Source organism: Tasmannia lanceolata, unplaced genomic scaffold (assembly GCF_043159265.1).
Source record: "Tasmannia lanceolata isolate RefF3 unplaced genomic scaffold, GAP_Taslan_0.1 ptg000003l, whole genome shotgun sequence".
In the NCBI taxonomy this organism is placed as follows: Eukaryota; Viridiplantae; Streptophyta; class Magnoliopsida; order Canellales; family Winteraceae; genus Tasmannia; species Tasmannia lanceolata.
In genome coordinates, this window is record NW_027518680.1 from 50,144,987 (window position 1) to 50,172,549 (window position 27,563).

Genomic DNA, 27,563 nt, shown 5'->3' on the forward strand with positions numbered 1-27,563 from the left:
GCATCATAAATCCTCACCTTATCAGCCGCAGACGAATGGAGCGGTGGAAGCTGCAAACAAAAACGTCAAGACTATCATTAGCAAAATGTCAGAAACGTATAAGGATTGGTCGAATAAGTTGCCGTATGCCTTGTGGGCCTACAAAACATCAATTAGAGCTTCAACTGGGGCAACCCCTTACTCTCTGGTTTACGGGATGGAGGCAGTGCTACCTGTTGAGATCCGTGTACCTTCACTCCGAGTGTTGACTGAGGCTAAGTTGCCAGAAAATGAATGGGCGGATGCTAGATATAAAGAGCTGAACATGCTGGATGAGAAGAGGTTAAAGGCGCTTTACCATGTGCAGGGTTACCAGCGCAGAATAGCCCGGGCTTTTAATAAAAAGGTTAAAATCAGAGTTCTAGAAAAAGGCAATCTTGTTCTGAAAGAGAACCGAGCACCAGTATTTGACCCAAGAGGCAAATTCAAACCAAATTGGTCAGGACCATACATTGTGGACCAAATCTTACCCGGAAAAGCCGTCAAGCTCCGTAATTTAAATGGAGAAATATTACCGGAACCAACAAATCTTGATCAACTCAAGAGGTTCTATGCTTGAACACCAGAAGGCCATTTTTTGGCCGAATAAATCCCAAATTCATAACCCAAAATTAAAAAAAATAAAAATATACATAACCTTTTGCAAACCCTTTTGAGCCTAAATAAAATTTTCCTTCAAAAACCCAATATACTAGGGGCATTCGCCCTGAACTACGCATGACCTGATCCCTACACTGGGGTACGTAGGCAGCTCGGTCAAACCGAGTTCGGTTGTTTCAAAAAAAAGAAAATCAATCATTCCAAAAAGAAGTTCAAAAAAAAGAAAAATCAATCATTCCAAAAAGAAGTTGAAAAAAAAGAAAAGAAAAATCAATCATTCCAAAAAGAAGTTGAAAAGAAAAAGAAAAAATCCATGCAAAAAGAAAAGAAAAATTGAAATACCTTCAAACTAGGGGCATTCGCCCTGAACTACGCATGGCCTGATTCCTACACTGGGATACGTAGGCAACCTGTTCACAGGTTCGGTCGAAACCCTTGCAAAACCTTAAGCCATTCTTCGAAAAGCCCAACCACACCTATAAAGTCATTTTGATGTTCAAGTAAAAGGAAAAAGAAAATGAAAAAATAAAGAAAAAGAAAAAAAGAAATGGAGCTTGAAGATCCGCTAGATTGAAAACCTGAAAGGGCGATCTAGGCAAAATTTAGGATCATTCTCCTGCTAAGTTGAAAACCTGAAAGGGCTTAGGCAAAAGTTAAGGGGGTGGCCTGCTGAGTCGAAAACCTGAAAAGGCGATTCAGGCAAAAGTTAAGGGCGAGCGGTCCGCCAAGTTGAAAATCCAAAAAAGGAAGACTTGGTCGTGGTAAGATGGGGTTCACGCCAGAAGAATTACCTCGATCTCTGAAGCCGCAGTAGGTCAGGCAAAGCTAATAACAACAATTCCTGAAACTAGGGGCATTAATTTCAAAGCAATCCGAAAGTCGATAGAAAGATATATGGAGTATCACTCTCTTAAAAAATAAGTGAAGATGTTTATCAATGGTGAAACATTCTTTAAAAAAGGCTAGCCTAACCCAAAAGAAAATGCTGATAAGTCAGAAGCATCACGAGATTGCTTGAGTAATCTTTCTTATTTTGTCTTTTTTTTATTACAAATGTCTGTGGTTCTATTTTTTAGAAAAATTTACGAACTCTATTTTTAGAATCGTTGTAGGGTGCAATCACTCTGAAGGCAGGTTCATTAACAGGTTCTGAGAAACTGGGAAAAAAGTGACACTGTCATGAATGGCGAAAAATCTTTGAAGAATGATCTCTAGTCAATGAATAGAAGAAGGTTAGAATGCCTCAAACTGGGGCAGGTTGCTAATGAAGTGGCATCTCATATCCAAGCCCTGAAAGTCCTTTATTGCATGGTCTTATTAAATCCTTTGCTTCCAAAATTGTTAATTGGAGATTTCAATTTCCTTTTTCTGATGATCTCTGTCAAAACTCAAATTATCATATCTCTCTGAATCCATTTGAAAATAATATTTTTTCTTTGAGCATCATACAACTATGATGTCTCATTTCCTTGGAATCCGTACAAATACGGTATTTCATTATCTTCAAGTCCATACAACTATGGTCTCTTATTCTCTTTGAACGTCATACAAATATGACGTCTCATTTCCTTGGAATCCGTACAAATACGGTATTTCATTCTCTTCGAGTCCATACAACTATAGTCTCTTATACCCTTTGAACATCATACAACTATGATGTCTCATTTCCTTGGAATCTGTACAAATACGGTATTTCATTCTCTTCGAGTCCATACAACTATGGTCTCTTATACCCTTTGAACATCATACAACTATGATGTCTCATTTCTTTGGAATCCGTACAAAAACGGTAGTTCATTCTCTTCGAGTCCATACAACTATGGTCTCTTATTCTCTGTGAGCATCATACAAATGTGATGTTTCATTTCCTTGGAATCCGTACAAATACGGTATTTCATTCTCTTCGAGTCCATACAACTATGGTCTCTTATTCTCTTTGAGCATCACACAAATGTGATATCTCATTTTCTTGGAATCCGTATAAATACGGTATTTCATTCTCTTCGAGTCCATACAACTATGGTCTCTTATTCTCTTTGAGCATCACACAAATGTGATATCTCATTTTCTTGGAATCCGTATAAATACGGTATTTCATTCTCTTCGAGTCCATACAACTATGGTCTCTTATCCTCTTTGAGCATCACACAAATGTGATATCTCAATTCCTTGGAGTCCGTACAAATATGGTATTCCATTCTCTTCGAGTCCATACAACTATGGTCTCTTATTCTCTGTGAGCATCATACAACTATGATGTCTCATTTCCTTGGAATCCGTATAAATACGGTATTTCATTTTCTTCGAGTCCATACAACTATGGTCTCTTATTCTCTTTGAGCATCATACAACTATGATGTCTCATTTCCTTGGAATCCGTATAAATACGGTATTTCATTCTCTTCGAGTCCATACAACTATGGTCTCTTATCCCCTTTGAACATCATACAACTACGATGTCTCATTTTCTTGGAATCCGTATGAATATGGTGTTTCATCCTCTTCAGATTCCATTCGAGAATGGTATCTCATTCTCTCGTTGCCCGTTTGTAAACGGCACCGCAGCGGGATTTCTTATTACATTCCAATTCTAGGATTTCATCTAGGGTCTTGCATTATGTTAAGGTGCGTTGTGTCTAGAGAGGCTTTTGTCGATTAAAGCTACGCAAAATGGTTCGGTCACTTTTGCTTTGGTATTCGATGACTACGTCATCTCTACCAAAGAGGGGCATCTGTAGACACCCCCATTTTGCTCCGCTCTAATCAACAAAGAAATTAATGTTTTGTTATCGGTCTTCTTCAGTGTTTTTCATTCCCGTGTCAGTCCCTTATGCTTTCTCGATCTTTTCAATCATTTCCGCCATGTTTCGCATTAATCCGCTAAGTGTTGAGAAGGGTTAGTCACAAGAATCTAATCAAGAGAGAATATGGACCTACTGGGTGGGCTCGCATTGAACATTTCGATTGGAATGGGATCAGGCAGGTGTGCCCTGCATTGATATTCACGAAAAATATGAATTTTGAGCTTATTAAATCTAAGAAATGAAATCGCTTTCCATGGGTGGACCCTCCAAATCGAGTGACCCAATAAATATCTGTGGGCCCTATCCAAGGTGATTTGATTTTATCTTATTGTTTTGAGTCCCACTTAAAGATGGGATATTATGTGTTGATAATTAGATGAAATTTGTCACATTTATGTGGGACCCATGATTAAAAGCATTGAAATTTAATGGAAATGATTTTAGATGGTCACAATCAACCTATGGTTTGGCCCGTCATTTGGATGGGCTAGATCATTAGAGGGAAGTAATTTGCGGGCTATGACCCATCTATGGCTCGTTAAATGAACACTCTGGATCATCTTATGGGGATGGTTTAGATCATTCCAAATGGGCTCCATCCCAAATTCGGCCACCATGTGTGGGCCTTGCTTATTGTGCAACCTTCCATCCTAAAGTGGGCCACCATGTGTGGGCCTTCTGGAAGAATATTCCCAATGAAGAGTTAACCGTTTGGTTTGGTTTATAAATAGAAATTCTCTATTGTGGGGAAGGAAGAGGCCAAAATAAGCTCTACTATTAGTATCCTAGGATTTGAATAGACGATTTTCACATTTTTTTACCTAGTTTCTAATTAATCCTACTGCAACTAGAGGCAATACATGTGGGACCTACATCGATTTTATACGTTTGAGGTTTCTTTGTTGCTGAAACAGCAACTATTCTCACGAAAAATATGGAATTACTACATTGGGAAGAAGCTATATTCGGTGCAAAGGATGGGTTGCTTGATGAAAAAAGAGAAAAAGATAGCAATTACAGGGGAGAAAAAAAGGAAATGGGGAGGAGATTAAAAAAAAAAAGAGTCACGGCAGATGGGAAGAGGATCTTTCTCTCTCAGGGACTCTCTCTCGGTTTTCTGGCTGAAGGGATAATCTCTCCTTTCAACCATTCTACAGGTTTCTTTTTAGCAAAGAAGGTTCTTTAGAAAAAGAAAAAAAAGAAGGTAGAAAACGGCAGCAGCTCTCCCTCTCCCTCTCTCACTCTGTTTTTTTTTCTCTCATACTTGTCTCTCACTCTGTTTTTCCCTCACAGCCAATCTCTATCTCTCTGACCCTTCCCTATCCCACGGTCTCTCAAGCTCTCCTCTCACCACCCTCTGTGTCTCTCCTTCTCTCTACCACTCTGTGTTGATTCTCTCTCACCCCTCCATCGGTTATTTTTAGTGTTGATTATTTCATAAAAAAAAAACGAAAGAAGAAAAAAACAGAGCATTGTTCTCAGATCCCTCTCTACCTCTCTAGCTTTCACTCCTCTCTCTGTATCTCTCAATCTTTCAACCCCTCAAGCATTCAATAGTTGTCCTTACTCCTTCAAATATTAAAAAAAAAACAGAGCATCATTTTTTAGAAAAAAAAAACAAGAAAGGGTATTGGTGTTGTATTTCTCATATTCTTCTCCACATTTTGTTCTCTCTGTTCTTATCCCTCTCACTCCCTCTCTTATCTCTCACTCTCCCATTCTCTCACTCTCTCGGTCACCCTCCCACTTCCTCTCTGTCTGCCACGCTCACTCTCCTTTATCTATTTCTCTGTTTCTCTGTCACTATCACTCTCTCTCTGTTTCCAAACACTCACTCTCCAACTCTCTATTTACCTCACTATTTCCCTATCTCTGTCCATCTCTTGAGCGCTCTCTGTCAATCTCTCATTCACCTTCTTTTCTCTCTCTCTCGGGGTCTCTCGGTTTTCTGGCTGAAGTGAGAAAAATAAAAAGAGAAAATAAAGAAAAAAAGAAGAAGGAAAAGGAACGGATCGAGCGGCGGCGCGATTTTCGAATTTTTCGGCTCTCGGATTCGACGAGGAACTCCATCACAGGTTGATACACTATTCTAAGATTTTTCCCAGATGATTTGGCATTTTTTTATGAATTTTGCATGGGTTTTAGCATTTAATTAAATTTAATTCAATATTAAATGTGTGAGCTAAAAATCATGATCTGCATGAGTGTTTCAAATCCGTTTCGTCCCAAAATTTAATACGATGTTCTACTTAAATAGAGTAAAATAACTATCGGATCGGATCGAACATTGGATCAACGGTTTTTTAGAATTTGAGTGAAGAGTGGTATTTTATTTAAAATATTGGCTGAGTAATTATGAAATTCGAAAAAATAGCCATCTCAGGATCATCTATTTTTTGGAATTTTAAAATTTTCTTGTGTTCATCACATTAGAATAAGGTTGGAGGACGTTTTCCGGAATCGTAATTTTCTCGAAAATCGTGTTTTAAAAATAGAAAACTCTTCAAAAATATCTTTTCGACGAAGAAAAATAAAATATATACTAAACGAATTCCAAAATTAATGAAATTTCGAAGGAAAATAAAATAATGCTGATAAATTCTACCATGAATTTTTGAGAATTTTGGATTTTGTTTGGTATATTATTTTATGCTTTCTTTGAAAATTATCAGATTTTGGGAGAATTTTTACAGACATCAGATCACCATTAAAATTCACAAAATTTTTACAGTAGTCTTATATTCTATATTTCTTGTTGCTATAAACGTTTCAAGTGCTTTGTACCTTGTTTCATATGGGATGTAGTGTTAATTCATAATCTAGGCTGAAAATTGAAAAATCCGAAATTGATAGTAAATAGTTTCTACAATTCATGAAAATCTTACAGCATGCTATATTTACTCATATCTTATTTTTGTAGAAATTTTTTGAATGTAGATTTCTATTTCTAGTAGTTTCTGTGTTATTTTTGCAATCTGATCAATTAATTGTTAAATCAAGATTAAATATGAGCTTAATGTAAAAATCTGTAAACATCTTTCAGTAAGCTACATTTCATCATATCTTGCTGCTGTAGAAGCTTCAACTCATTTCGAATTCGTTTACAACGGTTTCACTTGTAAAATCACTCATATGTTTAAAATTGGTAAAATTCGTTGAAAATCCGAAATTAATTGAAAATCATCTGAAAATCTCTAAAGAACCTTAAATCTCTGTCACATAGTAACTCCTTAATCCATTGAAACAGAAATCTTAGGATCTTTAGATTTCCCTAGAAAAATGGCCAGCGCATCCATAATCGTATCCCTATTGCACTCGATCTTTGACAATTTGAATATTTAAGCTATAGCACGTTGTTGGCTCCGAGGTTACTGTCCACGAAAATCCTGAGATATGCCAGGCAATAAGGTGCTATAACCCAAGTATTAAATTGCGCAAGGAAAGAGCGCACGATTCCCTTCCTTGGATGCTATTCTGGGCCGAAATTGGTGAACCCTAGAGCCATTGGTAATCCTTAAATGTCCAAAAACTAAAAATCCTTGAAATCTGAAATTAACTAACTTCAAGAGCTGAAATCGATTCATCTCGTGTCTCTCAGAACCATTGGATTATGGTTTCCGTCATAAGAACCATTAGAGCCTAATTTAGGAACACTGGTGTCGTGTCGTGTCTTAAGTTTTAGGGAGTCTTAGGTTTTAGGGAGTCCTAGAGTTAGGAGTCCAGCCTCATCACGGACGTTTGCTATGGATAGCAACCGTACCATAGGTCTAGTTACACTAGTCGCCCAATCTTTCCCTAGGACAAGCCTAGTAAACTAGGATGTAGGCTAACCTGCATTAGTCTAAGGAACAACTTGCATTTAGATAAGAATCATATAGCATCTTAGATGAAATCCTAGGATAATAAAATCCTCAACTTGAATTAAATAACTTCTCTTAAAACTGTTGAAACAGTCAATCCCGTCTAGGTCGGTGTCATAGTTGAGTTAGGCATAAGTAGCTTAGCTTAGGTGCACCGAACTACGTCGACTCTGATCCCAGTGAGGCTTGGGTACGTAGGCAGCTTGGATGCTTGATGGCATACCAACCGCGAGTCGGCACTACAACAAATTGTGGTGTTTTGTATATTAATTTTCTGGTAAATGCTTAATCAAATCACTTAGGATTTTCCATGAAATTAGAATTTTAGGAGAACTTTCACTTAGATTGAATTCAAACAAATTAAGGAATCAAGATATACATTTATGATCTATAATGAAATTAGATCATAGGATGCATGTCACATAGATAGCACATTAACAGAGAGTTGAATGAGCCATTTAAATGAATTTAAAAGAGTTAGCTTTTGGAATTGAAGACCGATTATCGGGCAGGAATGGTGCATGTGGTGGATAACTCCCCATACCTTCCATTCTTGTAACCAGGTAGCGAGTCTAGATTTATGATTAATTATGGGTCCTAGATCCCACATCTAGGTGGCGACTCTGTCAGCTTCTTTTGTGTGGAATTCGGATTGCCTTAGTGATCCCAAGTTCACATAAAAGATGAATTAAAATCAATACTAAAAGAGCACACGCCAATTACGTGGGTACGAGAGACCAAGAGAGTGCATGGCGGCTCGCGACCCACCCCTCTCGCGGGATCGGGTCCCACAGGTGTCCTAGATAAGTTAGGCATAAGTAGCTTAGTTCAGGTGCACCGAACTACGTCGACTCTGATCCCAGTGAGGTTTGGGTACGTAGGCAGCTTGGATGCTTGATGGCATACCAATCGCGAGTCGGCCCCACACACAAATGGTGGGGTTTTGTATATTAGTTTTCTCATAAATTCTTAATTAAAATACGTAGGATTTCCCTCACATTAGCATTTTAGGAGAACTTTCACTTAGATTGAATTCAAACAAATTAAGAAAATCAAGATACACATTTAGGAATTACACTGAAATTAGATCTTAGGATGCATATCATGTAGTTCGCACATTAAGATAGAGTTAAATGAGCCATTTAAAAGAAATTCAAAAGAGTTAACTCCCCATACCTTCCATTCTCGTAACCAGGTAACGAGTCTAGATTTCTGGTCAATTATGGGTTCTAGATCCCTCATCTAGGTGGCGACACTGTCACTCTGTTTTGAGTGGAATTCGGATTGCCTTAGTAATCCCAAGTTCACGGAAAAGATGAATTAAATCACACCTCGCTAGGCTCGGCGGCTTACCCCTGCCCTTATGGGTACTGGGTTGCATGTTTGTTTGCACCCTATGGCTTGGTTGCTGCCTGCTTGGTTGGGTAATTAAAATCAATAATAAAAAGCACACGCCATTCGCGTGGGTACGAGAGACCAAGAGAGAGCGTGGCGGCTCGTGCCGCAACCCTCTCGCAGGATCGGGTCCCACACACACTTGTTAGGGTGGTGGGGAAGGCCCTGCAGGGAAAGCCATCAGAAGCGCCATAGAGGAGCATCATTGTTCGGAACGTCTCCAGATGGTCGACCGGGTTAGTGGTTCCATCATATTGTGGAATGGTGGCATTTTGGACCCTTTGGGCCCCGGCGCGCTCATAACATTATCTGTGAACGGTGGTCTGCTCTAGAATATCTTCAAAGTAGACCTGCCTTGATCTTTCGCCAGTTCTTCTATTCGGTGGTCTATTTCTTCGATCCTTCTTAGCATCGATCGGCCACCTTATTCAGTCGGTTTGCAGACCTATTTTCCTCCACTGAGGGACTCGCCGCAGAGCCGGATTGACTTTCCAAACTCCTTTGATGATGCCGGGATCTTTCCCACTGTGCACGGTCCTCCTTGGCTCTGTGCCTCGGCACGGAGCGAGATCGTGACCTCCGGCGATGGTGAGGCTCTGTATGGGCATGCCTGGTTCTCAATGATGTACTCGCTTTGTGGAGTGGTGGGTCCGGTCTCTGCTGGGAGGTGCCGGTTCCCCCCTGTGGGCACTCGACCTTTCCTGTGCAGGTCGCGGAGCCTCTGGGGGATGCTGGGGAGGCGCTTGGATTAGGTTTTGATATTGACTAACAAGAGTAGTCATTTGTTGAAAGAGAATTTGGATTTGTTCAGGAGTAGGAGCAGGGTTCAGATGCTCCGAATGAGCCGGACTCTGTTTTGCTATGGCTGAAGGAGCCACTATCTGTGAGGTCATTCGTTCGCTTCGAATCCTGCTAGGTGCTTTGGTTCTGGCTGTCCGGGCAGTTGGTACCCGGGCACTCCTCCGTCCTGCCATTTCGTAAAGGGGAATTTGAACAGTTTTTAGTTCGGGGTCCCACAGATGGTGCCAATCTGTTATGCCTAAAATTGGAAACAGATACGGCAGTGACGAAAGAGCTGATCTGGCGGGCCCAAGGGGGCTGAGCTGAAGGAACTAAGCCCTGTACAAGAGCGGACGAGGTCAGAAGACCAACCCTGAGTCGTTGCTCCGGACGGGCCCTTTGACGCTCAAGTCAGTATGAGCAGAAGTGCAGAGCCAAAACTTTTAAGAGTGGTAGTTCAGAAGTTATTACCCCCTTCTTTGAGCCTTAGGAGGCCTTTTATTGAGAGAGTCCTGGGGTGGTTGAATTACCTACCTCAGGACAGGTGTTGGCCCATCTGTGGGTTTAGGTTTACCTGCTCTTGGCAGATTACCGGACTACCCCTTGGCAAGTGCCGAATTCGTGGTGGGCCCTTTAAGGGCCACGTGTCGACAGCTAATTGGTTGCTGCTTTTCATACCCCATCAGATACTAACCATTTTCTTTATTGGTTTTGATGTTGTGCATGATGATTCTTAGATGTATCTTGAAGTTTCTCTAGAGAGTTTCCACGTCAAGGAATGAGTCAAAAGTAGAAGACAAGAAGCCCCACATGCTTTAAATATGCCTTCTACAACTCCTACTCTAACTCAAAGTCAATCAAATTTAAGTTTTTGAGTTTGAGTAGGACTCTTTCAAATTTCCTTTTTTCAAAATTAATTAAAAAAAAAGGGAAAATTTTGTATTAAAAAAAGAAGAGAAACAAACAAACAAGGTTGTGACAGCAAAACTCCGCTACATACGCGGGCAAAAATCCGCTACATACATTGGCCACTATTGCATCGTTGGGGGGCATTTGTGGACATAAAATAATATGTCTACATTAATACACATTTGCCCCTCAATTCCCTAAGCAGGCCCTACACCCCTAAAAAGGGGTCAAAATGTAATTGGTCCCACTTGAGCCCAAAATGGGAGGCCCACTAAATGGCAAGCCCAAGGGCCACCATTTCAAGTACAACTCGCCACCACAAAACAAAAACAAAGAGATAGTGGGTCCCACAACCACTTACACCACTATGTAAGTGGTTGTGTGGGTAGTTATTGCATGTGGGAGTAGTATTTAATTGCTCTTTCCTCTTTTTTTCAAGGGATAACAAAAAGGCAATCAAACAGAGAAAACAAAGAAAAAAGCAAAGCAAGAAGAAAAAGGAGAAGGATCCAAAGAGAAAGCTACTTCAAGAGAAGAAAAGCTCTCCCTCAACAAAGACAATCAAGTACTTGAAGAACATTTCCAAGAAGATCAAGCAACCAAAAAAAGGCCCTTCGTTGGAGTAAATCCGCACGCCTTCACAACCGATAAAGCACGAAGCTCGGAGTGAAGCCCACACACCGTCAAATACCAAAGAACGAGAATTGCACTGCAAAAGCCCTCATCTTAACCAAATTCAAATTTATATTCAACACTTTGATCTTTAATCAGAGGACTTAAGAAAGTCACATTTTTTTTTATTAATTACAATTTCTCTTGTAATTTGTCCTCGAATTCTCAAGTCAGTGAATTACGCAAAATTTGCTGTCGACACTAACCTTAGAAGATCTGATCATATTCTAAAAACTATAATAATTTTTTTTAGGGAAATGATATTTTCCCCCTCTGACGGATAAAATCTCCGCCTTTAACGTTATTCATTGAGTTTTAAAGGCAAAGCCAAATGTTAAAGAGGGTGAATTTAGCCTCAAGCAGTGATCCGATAGAACATCCCGAAGCAAAGCACGTAGTTCTGTTCTCATCCTAAACTGAACTATTATGCCCCCTTGTAGGATGCAAACATTGTCTTTAATTTACCATTGAAAGTAAAGTGACTCTGCCTGGTTGACTCAATTTTCCATCTCGATCTTCATATTGGCATGGAAAATCCATACACCTCGTGGCGTGTCATCAGAACTAACTTCTGCACTACTGGGATTTACCATACTTAGTGTACTTTTGGGAAGTTGAAACGCTTTGCTATTGCAAAGCAGGTAATCATTGAAGCAAATCGAAGCAAAACCACCAGAAAATCCAACCGTCCTTGTTGCAACCGTTCATATGCAAGAAAATCTAAAGCCAGTTCATCATCGGTTACATACATACTTGTGGTTGCATGCTTGTACGTGCAAAATATCATGTGCGTATTCCCCTTATTCGTACTCAAAGGGTGGCGAGTCAAAGTCATTTTAGCAGTGACTCGAGTTAATGCAGACGGGCTAGTTTCGAGTTGTTGAGTTTAGTACTATGGCCTTAAGTATAATTATATGTAGGTTTAGTCGATGTTTGGCAGCCATGAATTGTTTTTCATGAAGAATTAGTTTCTCAACTGATGAGAGAGGGGTAGGGATGTGGAACGGCTAGACTTCTTGAGAGGGTACTGATTGGGTGAAAATACGGCGAGGCCATTAGATCCCACCATGTGTCACCCTTACACCAAAGGAATCTAATTATGAATAAGCAAAATACTAAGACACGGTTGGGCCACGTCAGCCTCCCACGTGTCATCTCCCCGCCACCAAAAAACTTCATCATCACGATTACAGGCAAGATTACACAACAATGCCACGTGCGCCGGCGAACCAGGGGGACAACCCAATCCAACGAAAGAAGGTTCTCTCTAAAATGATGAAAAGATCCATGTGGTGCCCCATCAAGAGAATTTGCATGCAAGATCAAAGTATAAATACACCATTAAGTCACTAGACAAAGGGGGGAACTACTCTCTAAAATCAGGCACCATTAAAGGAAGCTCTAAACCGTTATTAAGACCGTTCGACCATAAGCAAGAGAGGGGAAAAGACGTTGGACGCCCTATCCCTCCCCCCTACCTTCTACCTCCAACTCACCCACCCAAACATCAGAGCAAGAGCCCGTGCCTTGGTCCTGGTAAACCTGATTATACCTCAGCCATTTCCTGCTGTTCATTATATTGTTGGCCCAGAATCTGACTTGAGTGTCCAAGTGGTCGTCCGGGACCCACCCCGGACCTCCCTAACCCCTTTGTTTGTGAATGCAGACCCCAGCGGACGTCCTCTACCCATCGCGCGATCGCAAACCGGATTCTGGCGCAATCATATTGGCGCCATCCATGGGACTTGTCTGAGCCTGAATACTTTGTGATGATGAGAAACCACACCCAACCGCAAGAAATAGGCGTAATGACGAGGAGCCAGGCCAAACATGCGCAAACTCATGTCTCTAACTCCCGGGAGCAGAACTCGCAGGCCTCTGGCCAGCATTTGCCCGCCTCCAGCACACCGCAGATGGTCCCTACCATGGAAATATTGAACGAGCTTCGCCAGGAGCTCCTTCTACCGTTGCCTCCACAATCAAAGGCTCACGTTCCAGAAAGTCCCTGGCACCGCACGGTCAGACTGAAGTTTACGAAGAAAATGGCGGGGAGTCGCGCGAAGAATGTCACCATCGGCGAAGGCGCGAACCAGTCCGAGCCGACTCCCTTTCGACAAAAAGCCCTTTACCTCCCCCAACCAGGGGGTGTCAACTAGATGCCGGGAGAGAAGCTACTCAAGGCCCCGCCATCCCTACCTTGACAACTCGATTCCAAGAGTTACGCCCAGTGCGGGCGGAGGAGGTGGCTACCTCAGCGTAGCTACTAGAGCTAGACCAACTAGCAGACCAGCAGAGACAAATCCGGGAAGTTAAGTGAGAAATGAAAAAACCATACGCCCACAAAATCCTGGATGAATGGGAAAGAGAGACAGCGTCCCCATTCACCATGGAGGTCCTGAAGACCCCCGTGGAAACATGGATAGATCTCTCCCGATTCGGTTGTTACGATGGAACCACAGACCCTCTGGAATTCCTCCAGACTTTCAGGAGGGTAATGGCGCTCCGAGGCACGTCGGATGGATTCATTTGCAGAGCCTTTGCCTCTCTGTTGAGAAAAACTGCTAAAAATTGGTACCTGTGTTTGGAGCAAGACGCCATTGGATCCTTTCATGAGTTCGAAAGGAAATTCACACGAGGTTCGCCAACAATCGCCTCCGCCACTATCCGGTGGACGCTCTCCTGGCCCTCCGACAAGGAAGGTACAAGACCCTGAGAGACTTCATGTTGAAATTCAATGCCAAGTTGGCTCAACTCTCCAACATCGACGTCCAGATAGCGGTTGCAACCCTAAAGCACACTACCCCCGACGAAAATCTCAAAGTGCACCTCACTCTCAAGCCATAGTGGGATCTACAAGAACTCGAATTCAAAACTAACAAGTTCATCCCAGCAGAAGAAGCATGCGTATGGGAACAAAGCCGAGCAGGCCCCGAGGAAAAGAAGAAAGAAAACGGTGGTGGAGCCGAGAAACCGCGGGCCGAGGAGAGGCCGGCGAACTGCAACCCCATCCCCGTCTTTGAAAGGTTAGGAAATGCTCCCCTGAAGGTCCCGCTCTCCTATGTCTTGTTCGCCATCAGCGATCAGGGTCTCCTGACCCCTCCCAAGAAAGAAAGTACTGACCCAAAGAAGCGCTCCACCGGAAAGTTTTGCGATATCCACAGGGACATCGGCCACGAAACTGACCGTTGCTTCCATCTCAGACTCCAGCTAGAAAAACAAGCCGAGGAAGGCCATTTAGATGGGTACCTTAAGAGCCTTGCGCGAATAGAGAGTTCCCACCACCCGAACGAAGCAAACCGCTCTTCCCGTACCGACAGATTGAGAAGCCGGCGCCGGTCCCGCAGTAGACATCGGTCTTGAGACCGTCGCCACCACTCCTGCCGCCACCTAGGCGCCGGCCCCCCGAGCAGCCCCCAACTATTGTTGAAAAAATCAACATCATCGCAGGACGACCTGCGGCAGGAGGGCCAACGACAGCTGGTCAACGAGCATACGCAGAGTGAGTATTCTCCCTAGAAATGCCTACTAAAAGGGCCCGGACGGATCCGCCCCAAGAAGGCTAGGTCATCTCTTTCTCCACCGAAGACTACAACGGACTACAAGTCCCGCACGACGATGCACTGGTTATCAGATTGATCATCTCCAACTTTGATGTAGGAAAGATCTTGGTAGACATAGGGAGCTCCGTGAACGTGTTGCACCTCGAAACCTTTGAGGAAATGAAAATGGACGAGGGAAGGCTGGGGCCTACAAAGTATTCCATATACGGATTTTTAGGGGCATCCGTGCAGGTCAGCAATAAAATCGACTTACCCGTCACCTTCGGGACATACACCCTCCAAAAAACTATTATGGCCACTCTGGGAGCAATAGTTTCTACCCCTCACCTCAAAATGAAGTTTGCCACCCTAACTGGGATAGGAGAAGTATGCGGGAAGCAAATGATAGCACGCCAGTGCTACGCATTAAGCTTGAAATGGTAGCAACGCCCCAATTGAAAATTTCACGATCGGAAGCGAAGACCCCCGAGAATGAGCCCGCACGGTTAGAGGAGAGCCAATCGTGGAGCTAGACTCCGTTCCCATATCCGAGAACCATCCAGAGAGAAAGGTCCGGATAGGCTCCCTACTAAGGGGCACCTGTAGACACCCCCATTTTGCTCCGCCCTAATCAACAAAGAAATTAATGTTTTGTTATCGGTCTTTTTCAGTGTTTTCCATTCCCGTGTCAGTCCCCTATGTTTTCTCGATCTTTTCAATTATTTCCGCCGTGTTTCGCATTTTTCCGTCAAGTGTTGAGAAGAGTTATTCAGAAAAATTCAAACCAGAGAGAATTGGGACCCGTTTGGTGGGCCCGCATTGAGCATTTGAATTAAATTTGGATCGAGAAAGTTGGCCCATATGAGAAATATCCAAGTTATCTGTGGAGTTTATCATGGATGTTAACAATCAAATTTTATAGGAATAAGTGTGCCCAACATGGAGTGGAGTTCACTAAGTTGAAGCAAGCGGACCCGCCTAAATTTTTGATGAATGGATCTCATGGAAAATTCGGCCAAGGAATAGGCCTGACATTTGGTTGAGGGATTTAAAATGGAGTGGCCCACTAAATATGCGTGGGGCCCACCCAAGGTAATTCAATCTTATTCTTCGGGGTCCGTATGGAAATCTAACGGAAAAGATTTGTTGGCCACCAATTAAACCTTATGGAGTGATTCAAGAGGTGGTGTAACCGATCCACATTGCAGCCTATCAATTGGACGGCCAAGATCAGCTTGCGGCAATGGATTAGAGGATCGAATCATTTATACGGCAGCCCATTGAAATGGATGGTTCGGATCATCTTATGGGTGATCTATAAAACTACCCAGTTATAAAGTGGCCCAATAAAGTGAACGGTTTGGATTACCCTATAAGAAACGATTTATTGAGCATATCCCATTAATGACTTGTTAATCGGGTGGTTCAGATTATCCTATGGAGTGGGCCCCACCATTTTCTTAAAATAATAGTAATAGCAAGGCAAGATGTAGAATTTAGCCATGTTTGAATGGGGCCCATCAAGTTAATATGGAAAGAGTCTACTACTAATTGGAAGGATACTAAAGTTAGTTAGAATCGGCCATTATCGAAGAAGAGTAATAGGCAATTCTGCAAAAGGAAGAAATTCGTTAATACAATCCATATTAGTAAGCCATACGTAAAGGGTAGCAGCAGATCTTTGTTGCTAATACGGGGCATGCAAGATGGCTTTTTTTTGGATCTATGATTCGGCAGTAGGGAAAGATCCTAAGAAGGAGATCCATATTCCTATTCCGGGGAAGGGAAGAAAGGTTCTATGTGGTGAAAGAAAGGAAAAGGAGGAGATACCTCTGGATAACCTCGGTTTTTTTGGCTGGAGAAGAGAAAGAAGAACAGGGGCTCTCTCAATTCCCCTCTCATCTCACGCAGCCCACCCCAATCTCTCAGGCTCGGAAAAAAGAGGAAAAAGAACAGAGGCTGTTCTCTCTCAACTCCCCTCTGCATCTCCCTCAGTTTCCCTCACCCTCTCGCTCTGTCTGCTTCTCCCTCAACCCCTCGCCACACTCTGTTTTCCATCTCTCCCTCGCTCAACAGCGAGCTACCTGTTCCTCACTCACGGCAGCAGCCCTCCCTCTCCCTCACTCTGTTGTTCCCTTCCCCTACCTCGATCTCTCTCTCTAACCTCTCCTCAAGCACAGCCGAACCATATTTATCATTTTCTACAAAAAACAGAGTGCCGGTTTTTTTTTAAAAAAAAACAAAAAAAGAAATCTCATTCACAACCCTCTGTTTCCTTCCCTCATCCTCAAAGCCTTTGTTGTCTGTGTTTCCCTTTGCCCCTCTCTCTTTTTGTGTTTCTCATCTCCCCCACCATCCTCAATTGTTCTCAATTCCTCTCTCTTTCTTCCTCTATGTTTTTTTTTAACTCAAAATTTCGGTTTCTATAAAAAACAGAGCACGGTTTGCTCTCTCTCTCTCTCTCTCTCTCTCTCTCTCCCTCTCTATCTCTCCCTCTCTCTCAATAGCCGGCCATCTCTCCATCTGTTGGCTCTCTTGGCCTCTCTGTGTCACGCTCTGTCTATCTCGGTGTCTCTCTCTCACACTCTTAATCTCGCTCTCTCTCGCGCTCACGCTCCCTGTGTATTACTCTATCCATCTCCGTGTTTCTCTCACACTCTCACTCTCTGCGCAACACTCTCTCCATCTTTGTGTTTCTCTCACACTCCCAACCTCTCTATCTCTCCCTCTCTCTCTCTACACAGTGGGGAAGAAAAAAACAAGAAAAAGAAAGGAAGAACGCGTATTGGAGTACGGGGTGGCGGGATTTTCGGATTTTTCGGCTCTTGGATTCGGCGAGGATCTCCATCACAGGTAGGTGCTCAATTCTCAGATTTTTCCAAGATTATTTGGTATTTGTTTATATTTTTACATGATTTTTAACATTTAATTGAATATTATATGTATGTGCTTAAAATCATGATCTACATGAGGGTTTCAATTCCGATTCGTCCCGAAATTTAATGCACTGATCTATCTAAATAGAGTAAAGTAACCATCGGATCGGATCGGACATTAGATAAAAGGGTTTTGAAAATTTGAGTGAAGAATGGAATTTTATTTAAAATAATAGCTGAGAAATTACGAAATTCGAAAAATGGCCATCTCAGGATGATCTATTTTTTGGAATTTTAAATTTTTCTTGTGTTCATCATATCAGAACAAGATTAAAGGACGTTTTCCGGAGTCGTAATTTTCCCGAAAATCGTGTTTTAAAAATAGAAAACTCTTCAAAAATATCTTTTTGACGAAGAAAAATAAATTATATACTAAACGGATTCTAAAATTAATGAAATTTCGTGGGAAAATATTATGATGGCAGTACATTCTACCATGAATTTTTGAGAAGTTTTGGATTTGGTTTGGTATATTATTTTATGCTTTCTTTGAAACTTATCAGATTTTGGGAGAATTTTTACTGACATCAGATCACAGATAAAATTCTCAAAATTTTTACAGTAGTCTTAAATTCAATATTTCTTGTTTCTCTAAAATTTTCAATTGGTTTGGATCTTGTTTCATATGGGATGTACTGTTAATTCATAATCTGGTCTGAAAATTGAAAAATCCGAAATTGATAATAAATAGTTTCTAAAATTCATGAAAATCTCACAGCATGTTATTTTTACTTATATCTTACTACTGTAGAAATTTCATTGAATTTAGATTTCAATTTCTAGTAGTTTCTGTGTTATTTTTGCAATCTGGTCTTATTATTGTTAAATCAAAATTAAATATGAGCTTAATGTAAAAATCTGTAAAACTTATCCAGTAAGCTACATACATTCCTATCTTTCTGCTGTACAAATTTCAACTCATTTCGAATTCGTTTACAATAATTTCACTTGTAAAATCACTCCTGCGGTTTAAAATTGATAAAATCCATTTAAAAATTGAAATTAATTAAAAATCATCATAAAGCTTATAAAGAACCTTAAAATTCTGTCACATGTTCACTCCTTAATCCATTGAAACAGAAATTTTAGGATCTTTAGATTTCCCTGGAAAAATGGCCAGTGCATCCATAATCGTATCCCAATTGCAACCGATCTTTGACAATTTGAATATCTTTGACAATTTGAATATTTAAGCTATAACATGTTGTTGGCTCCGAGGTTACTGTCCACAGAAATCCTGAGATATGCCAGGCAATAAGGTGCTATAACCTAAGTATTAAATTGCACAAGGAAAGAGCGCACGATTCCCTTTCTTGGATGCCATTCGAGGCCGAAATTGGTGAACCCTAGAACCTTTGGTATTCCTTAAATGTCCAGAAACCGAAAATCCTTGAAATCTGAAATTAATTAACTTCAAGAACTTGAATCGATTTGTCTCGAGTCTTTCGGAACCATGGGATTATGGTTTCCGTCGTAAGAACCATTAGAGCCCAATTTAGGAACACTGGTGTCAGGTCGTGTCTTAGGTTTTAGGGAGTCTTAGGTTTTAGGGAGTCCTAGAGTTAGGAGTCCAGCCACATCACGGACGTTTGCTATGGATAGCAACCGTGCCATAGGTCTAGTTACACTAGTCACCCAATCTTTCCCTAGGACAAGCCTAGTAAACTAGGATGTAGGCTAACCTGCATTAGTCTAAGGGACAATTTGCATTTAGATAGGATCATATAGCATCTTAGATGAAATCCTAGGATAATAAAATCATCAACTTGAATTAAAATAACTTCTTTTAAAACTGTTGAAACAGTCAATCCCGTCTAGGTCGGTGTCTTAGTTGAGTTAGGCATAAGTAGCTTAGCTTAGGTGCACCGAACTACGTCGACTCTGATCCCAGTGAGGCTTGGGTAAGTAGGCAGCTTGGATGTCTGATGGCATACCAACCGCGAGTCGGCACTATAACAAATTGTGGTGTTTTGTATATTAATTTTCTGGTAAATGCTTAATCAAATCACTTAGGATTTTCCATGAAATTAGAATTTTAGGAGAACTTTCACTTAGATTGAATTCAAACAAATTAAGGAATCAAGATACACACTTAGGATCCATAATGAAATTAGATCATAAGATGCATGTCACATAGATAGCACATTAACAGAGTTGAATGAGCCATTTAAAATAAATTTAAAAGAGTTAGCTTTTGGAATTGAAGACCGATTATCTGGCAGGAATGGTGCATGTGGTGGATAACTCCCCATACCTTCCATTCTTGTAACCAAGTAGCGAGTCTAGATTTCTGGTTAATTATGGGTCCTAGATCCCACATCTAGGTGGCGACTCTGTCAGTCTCTTTTGTGTGGAATTCGGATTGCCTTAGTGATCCCAAGTTCACATAAAAGATGAATTAAAACCAATAATAAAATGCACACGCCAATCGCGTGGGTACGAGAGACTAAGAGAGAGCGTGGCGGCTCGCGCCCCACCCCCTCTCGCGGGATCGGGTCCCACAGCACCCTACGAGACCAAATGGTTAACATCCTCAGAGCAAACAAAGCTGTATTCATGTGGTCCACCTTAGACATGCCCGGCATACCCGCGGAGATTGCTTTTCACTAGTTGAACGTAAATCCAATCCTCAAGCCCGTTCGACAAAAGAAGAGAAACTTTGCGGCAGAGCGACAAACTCATATCAAAGCTGAAGTGGAAAAACTGCTATAAGTATCCCGAGTGGCTATCCAACGTAGTCATGGTCAAGAAACCCAATGTTAGTTGGCGGGCCTGTATAGACTTTACTGATCTAAACCGAGCCTGCCCGAAAGATCCCTACCCCTTGCCATGCATAGACCAGTTCATCGATGCCACTTCCGGGCACGAGCTCCTCACAGCTAGACGCTTTCTCGGGCTACAACCAGCTAAAAATACACGAGCCAGATATTCCCAAGACAGCGTTCATCACTGACCAGGGCATCTACTGTTATACGGTCATGCCCTTCGGGTTAAAAAATGCGGGGCCATGCACCAGAGGCTCGTGAATAAGCTGTTTCAAAAGCAGATAGGCAGAAACATGGAAGTATATGTGGATGACATGTTGGTAAAAAGCCTGAAGCCCATAAGCACATCTCCGACCTCAAAGAAACCTTCGACATTCTGCGACGAGCCCGGATGAAACTCAACCCGGCAAAATGCACCTTTGGGGTGACATCCGGGAAATTCTTGGGATTCATGGTCAGTCAAAGAGGCATCAAGGCCAACCCTGAAAAGATCCAGGCCATCCTAAAAATGGAACCCCTGGCGACTGCGGTGGAAGTGCAGCGGCTAGCGGAGCGAGTCGCTGCCCACGACCGCTTCATGTCCAGATCGGCCGAAAAATGTCAGCTGTTCTTTAAGCTCCTAAAGAACGTACGGGAGTTCGGATGGACCTCGGTGTGCCAAGAAGCATTCGATGCTTTAAAGCAGTACTTCCAAACACCGCCAGTGTTAACCAAGCCTAAGCCCGGGGAAGAGCTCTTTTTGTATTTGGCTATTAGTCCTACGGAGGTAAGTGCGGTACTGGTTCAATGAAAAGACAAGCAAGAGCATCCGGTGTACTATGTGAGCAGGATCCTCCATGGTCCGGAGGTCCGGTACCTAAATATAGAGAAGTTCGCCTTCGCCGTCGTCATCGCTGTCCGGAAGCTCCGCCCCTACTTTCAGGCCCACACCATAGTGCTCTTAACAGACCAACCATTGAGAAAAATCCTACGAAAGCCAGAGACCTCCGGAAGAATGGTAGGCTGGGCCGTCGAGTTGGGAGAATTTGACCTACAAGTCCAACCAAGGATAGCCATCAAATCCCAAGTCCTCGCTGATTTTAAAGTGGAATTCACTTCCCCCGCCCCGGAACTGACATCGGCGGAAGAAACCGAGGCCCCCGCCTGTAGACACCCCATTTTTACCGAGCCCTAAAGTTCCTAAAATAGAGTCGAGGTCTCGAAGTTGAAGAAATTCCTGAAGATTGGACCCAAAATGAGAAGACGGCTTGAGTTTTGAGTATCTTATTGTGCGCATTTGTGGGTACAAATTCCTCAAGAGATTATTGATGACCCCAAGGACCCCCCCTGCAAAATTTCATGGCAATCTGACAAAAAATGTAAAATAAGACAAGCAGAGATAATGTGAGTATCAAAGTGTGGGTGTGCTAATATCACTTTCCCTTAGCAATGAAAGGCAAGAGATTTTGTTTAGTAAAAAGGTGATTTGTCATCTTTAGAGGGGTGATGTTGTAATTCTGGTATTGCTTTTACAGCAAGCAACCCTTAATGGCCCTTTGATCAAATCAGGGGTTTAGGATCATTTAGAGAGAAGAGAATCTCTGCCTTGTTTTTCTACTTGGACCACCCCACATAGGCCAAATGAATAGCCATATATACACTACAAGGGGGGGGTGTTCAAGGCAAGAATAGGGGTATGAATTTTTCATTCCCTTTTATATATACCAAACGAATTAGGGCTGCAATGAGGAAGGCCTCATTTTTGCAAAAGAAAGAAAAGAGAAAAACAGAGGGAGAAAGAGAAAGAGGAGAGAGGCCGATTGTCTTCTCCGGCCGTCTCTCTTGCCTCCGGCTAGCATCGCCATCTCCGGCCATTCTCCGACCTCCATAGTCACCACCACATTCTTCTTCCTCCATCTCCCATCATTTCCACTCCCAACCACCATCTCCATCAAAACCCTCTTTATTCCCTTCACACATCTTCTCCGGGCCGAATTGCCAGAATCCGGTCAAACCCCACCTCGATCCGAACCCACAGCCACCATCTCAACCCAAGGTCCCTCTTCCTCCTTAGCTCTCATTTGATTTTTTAGAATTTAGGGATCTTCATTTTGGGAGAGATAGAGAGAGAAAGAGAGGATTCGGCCTCCTCTTTCCGGCACCATCGTCGGAGCTCCGATTACCTCCAACCTCCACCATAAATCTGACCTCATCCCATCAACCACAACGTCCGGTAAGGCCATCTTCATTAGTTCCGGCCGGACCCTCACCATCTTCATTGAAACCATTTTTTTTTTTATTTCCCAAACCCACATCAAAAACCCATCTCAATACACCATTGTTGCCTCCGATCCCACACCCTCTTGCGCCCATCTACCCACCATTCCTACCTCTCTCCATTTTTTTTTCTTCTAGCTCCGGCAAGGACCATTTGATTCCGGCAATCTCGCCGGAATCCAGCCCACTCCGACCCATGCCCGGTCAAAGACCCCATTAATTCAGGCCAATCTTCGTTTCCACCTTGCCCGACCGTCCCACCATCAACAGCCACACAACCTTCCGATCCACCATTTCTCCATCTCCATAAACCCATTTTTGTTTAACCCAAACCCACCTCACCTCTTCACTCGCCCCATTCCATTTCAGATCCACAGCCTAGACCCACCAAACCCGCTCAGATTTATCAATCCGAGCCACCACCTATCATCCGCCTTCACCATCGGGAGGGCTGAAAGCAGAGAGGAGGGCTGAGAATAGGGATAAAGAATAGTGAGAGAGGGAGAAGATTGAGAATAGAGAGAAAGAGAGAGAGAAAGAGGGAAGGTCTGTGTAAATTTTAGGGAGAAGTAGAGAAGTTGCAGCAAAGGGGTTTAATCTTCATCTTCACCCATTTGGAGAAAATTTTACAAGAAGGTAAAACCCACTTCACTTTCCCTAATAATTCCCTTTTAATGTCTCATGCTCATGTGGCTTCATGGTTTCTTGTTGCCTGACTGATTTTTGGGTCCTTTGATGTGTGATTTTCAATTACTTTAATTTTCTCATCGATGTATCCATTTTTCCTAATCCCTCTGTAATTTGCTGAAAGTTGATCTCCTTGTGTTTCTCATTGGAAGAGGCATCTGTTTTCTGGGTCTTGTCCGATTGGTTTGCTTCTCTCGATTTTAAATCCCATTGGTCTCCTTTTCTTAATTTGATTTTAACAGCCCATGGGAATTGTGTTTAATGAATATCAGGAGGTAAGGGTGTTGATACCATATCCTCATGTCAATGGGTTTTCCTTTCAGCCATCTTTTAGGTTCTTCCTGAGTTTGGTAATGCACATATATGATGGGCCATGTTGGCTGAATTTATGGAACAGGTCTCCACCCTCATTCGAATCAAATCAATTTGTCTATGGTGAAACAAATGGGTTTGGATGATTCTTCAATGAACATAGTTGGGTTATGAATTTATCTACATCTGTTGAAGGAGAAATCAAGTGAATATTAGTACCTGAGTTTATAAGTTTCATTCTTTTGATTATGCTAAGTTGTTAGCGAAAGCACTTGTCAGGATTAGTTGAAAATCCATGAGTCAACTGACAAGTCAAAATGCCCAAATTTCTTCATTTGGTTTGGCTTAGTATACCCCACTTTGCTAATTTTCTTTTGGCACCATCTTCCATCATGTCTAGTTCATTTGGAGACTCAACTCCTTAGAAGATTCCTGAGTCAATATTCATTCTAAAATTGTTTTGATCAAGGAAATTTTGATGCATTTGGATTATGTAATAATGTCTTCTACACGGCCCCATAGGGTATTTTTACTAATTTCTTTTGCCGGCTACCCATTCTATGATTTGAGGCAGTCCATTGATTTGTCTTTTAGCTTGTACTTGCGTATGTGGCGTAGAAACAAGTGCGTTCAGTTGACTCATGTCTGAGACCGTATGAAACAATATGCATGTCTTTGATTCTATGGCGGAATGTTAATACAAACTTCGCTTGATTGAAAGATTGGGGTTTATATTCTTCTTTAGCTTTGTCCGCGTGAATGTAGAATTTCCAGCATGGGATTGTAGGAGTCCCCAGATAAGTCTTATCTTACTGAGAGAACCATTCCAAAAGTTTGCTTCTATTATTCAACCATGTTTCTTATACCCGAGAGTCTGAGAATAAGTGGAGCTATACCTGAGCATGTTTTTCATTCTTATTCGAATGTCTTACTTGAAAATGTTGAGATTTAAATTAGGGTCATTAAGAAGAAGTTTCAGAGCTTATCCCTTTGCCTTTGCTGCAATGTTTATACTCAAGGATTCAAGGTTTCATCGCTATTTGGCCATTTTCATTCGTGATTGGCTCGAGTGCCTCCTTCCCTTTCAGGCTATACATCGATATCTGGATATCCTTAAAGATTCTTTGAGCAATTTTAGGGGTTTTCATTAAGCGTCTAGAGTCCCACTAGCATTTGATTTACTCTTTGTTTTTGGGAATTTTCTCATGGGTTAGGCTAGGACGGAATGCTTTTTGAGCCAACCCTTCCCTTCCTGCCTTAGAGTTTTCGTAGGTTAAGGGATTTCTTTCTTTCTTGGGGTCTTTCATAAAGAGTTAGCAGTCTGTCCTACCCTAATAGAGTTAGGATTATGTCCTACCCTCATAGAGCTAGGAGCCTGTCCTACCATCACGGAGTTAGGAGTCTGTCCTACCCTCAATGAGTTAGGAGTCCGTCCTACTTTCATAGAGTTTAGGATTCTGTCCAACCCGTATAGAGTTTAGGAGTCTGTCCTACCCTCATAGAGCTATAGGATTCCGTCTTACCCTTATAGTGTTTAGGAGTCTGTCCTACCCCTATAAAGTTTAGGATTCTATCCTTCTTTCATAGAGTGGTTAGGAAAATCTGATTAGAACTACGGATGGCTTGATCCCTGGCTGAGGAGTACGTAGGCAGCTCAGGCTTGCAGCTGGCATCCTGAGTTCAGTCAGAACTTCAAAACTTCCATAAGGTTCGAAACCTCTCAAACCTTCCCAAAATACAAAAATTCTTCAAAATAACCTTACAAACCATTTTAAAAATATCTTCCCATAGAGTTAGGAGTCTGTCCTAGGCGTTTGGGGTGTCTTAAAGTTAGGAGTCTGTCCTGATTGTGTTGATATGCTGTGTCTTGTCGTGTGAATGTCCTTAGAGTTAGGAGGCCTCGACTCGTGGTCGGTTGGACACTTAGTCGATCCGATGGCTAGACTAGAACGCACTTAGATAGCCCATGGTTTTCCTTAGGACGAACAGCTTAGTCACACATAGGGTGTAGGGCCCACTTGCATTAGTTAGGGCATATAGGGAGTCCTAAAAATTACCATTCACTTGAACTTAAGAAATCACGCAAGAAGCTTTAAAAACTAGTTGAGTCTAGGATAGCGGTCCTAGATGGTCAAGCATTGTAGTTTAGAATAGGCCGCTGAACTACGTTGACTCTAATTCTTCCCGAGGCCGTGATACGTAAAGCAGCCGGGATGGACGGCCATCCTGGTCCTAGTCAAGTATCACATTAGAGTCTAGGGTTTGTCGTGTCGAGTCATGTGTGGAGTCATGTTGTGTTGTGTGTTTTGCTGTATTTTCTTACTTTCATGTATAGACCCTATATCTTTAACTTTAGCATGCATGTGTTTGCCCATCAGAACTTAGACACCAATTAAGCATGGCACTCATAACCTAGCTATTCTTAGGTGGCACGTCTTTCATTTCTTTTTGTGTGTGCTTATTATTCCTCTCCGAGACATGAATGATTAGCCGGACGTTATCTCGGGGATATTCGTTCCCATTTCACATGATTTTTGCCCAAAACTCTTCAAGGTTAATAATAAATGGCATAAGAGACCAGGTGCTTGCACTTGGGCGAATTGGGGGTGCCTAACCCCTTCCCGATTCATTAACTGGCACAGACCTTTTATATCTCTGGTTATCTGTTGCAACAGAGCATAGTATGGGATCCAGGGCCTACTTCCTTGGATGGCGACTCTTTCTTTGTTTAAGGTACGCCTCGAATCCGGGTTAGTCCCCGAATCGAGATGTATCTCACTTTACATCGCCACTCATGCTGTGAGGGGCACTCTTTCGAGAGTTCCTTGGTGGAGCTCTCTTTCACGTGGATGATCTAGTGACTTTCGGGGGCTCATCCCCCGCCTCTCTCGGATAGGGGTCCACAGGCTGGCGACTCATTCTGCTGGGGATTTTTTGAAACATTGCCTAACTCTGTAAAAATGCGATTTTAATTAATTTTGAGGAGATTTGGGCCAAAATCAAGTTAAATGGGAACTTTATCGTTAGAAATTCAGGGACACCAAGTAAGTGCGTAAATAAAACGAGGGATTCACACACTGCGCATCATACATTGTCATATTCTTTATTTCTTTCAGTGTTTTCATTATTGGCCCCAGGGAATAGATACGACGCGTACTAGATGGGAAATCATGACCTTGAGGGAACCGTTGTATCTATTTCTAAGCTATGCACCGAAGCTGCAGCCGTAGACACTGGGTGTGCTGGTGTTCTACAGCAGCCGATGAGCAATGAACATACTCTGTATAATGCTGGGTGTGCTGGCGTTATACATCAAGGGTATGATCATATGCATAGTACCCTGTAGATATGCCTGGGCCCTACTTTCATTTCATTATATTATGTATATATATATATATATATATATTAGTTGCCCCATTTAGAACCAAAATTAGGGAACTCTTGCTAGGACACTATATATATGTACTCATATAGGACGAATATATTCGACTAGCATATGTGAGCCTAGGATAGAAGTCAGTCTACCCATGTAGTGTAGAAGGGTAAGTCACACCGTGATTACCCGCCGCGCTTTCTAGTACACTCACGGACACTTTTGAGTCGAGACTTTCTTGGCTCCGCTAGATCAGGTTAGGGCTGGTGCCCCTGGTTAGGGTATGTATGTATATATGTACGTGCATGTATTATATCTATTCTCATATTATGACCTGTCTCCTAGATTAGGTTTCTGTATCTATTTCAGTCATGCCATTCCTTCAAACCTGATCGTTGACCCTTACTCTTGCTTGGTTGTCGCCTGGATCATGATCTACCCTGTGATCTCTTATCATATGATTTTTCCTGTGTCTTGGGTTTATATCCGTGAGGTTTCCTGATCTATTATCATCAATTAGGGTTTGTTTACTCTTTCAGTTGTGGGTTTGGCCAATGGTTTTTGTTCACCACCTTTCATGGCCATGGTCCAGTCCTTGATTCCTTATTGTCCATATCATGTAAATTCTGTGATCCT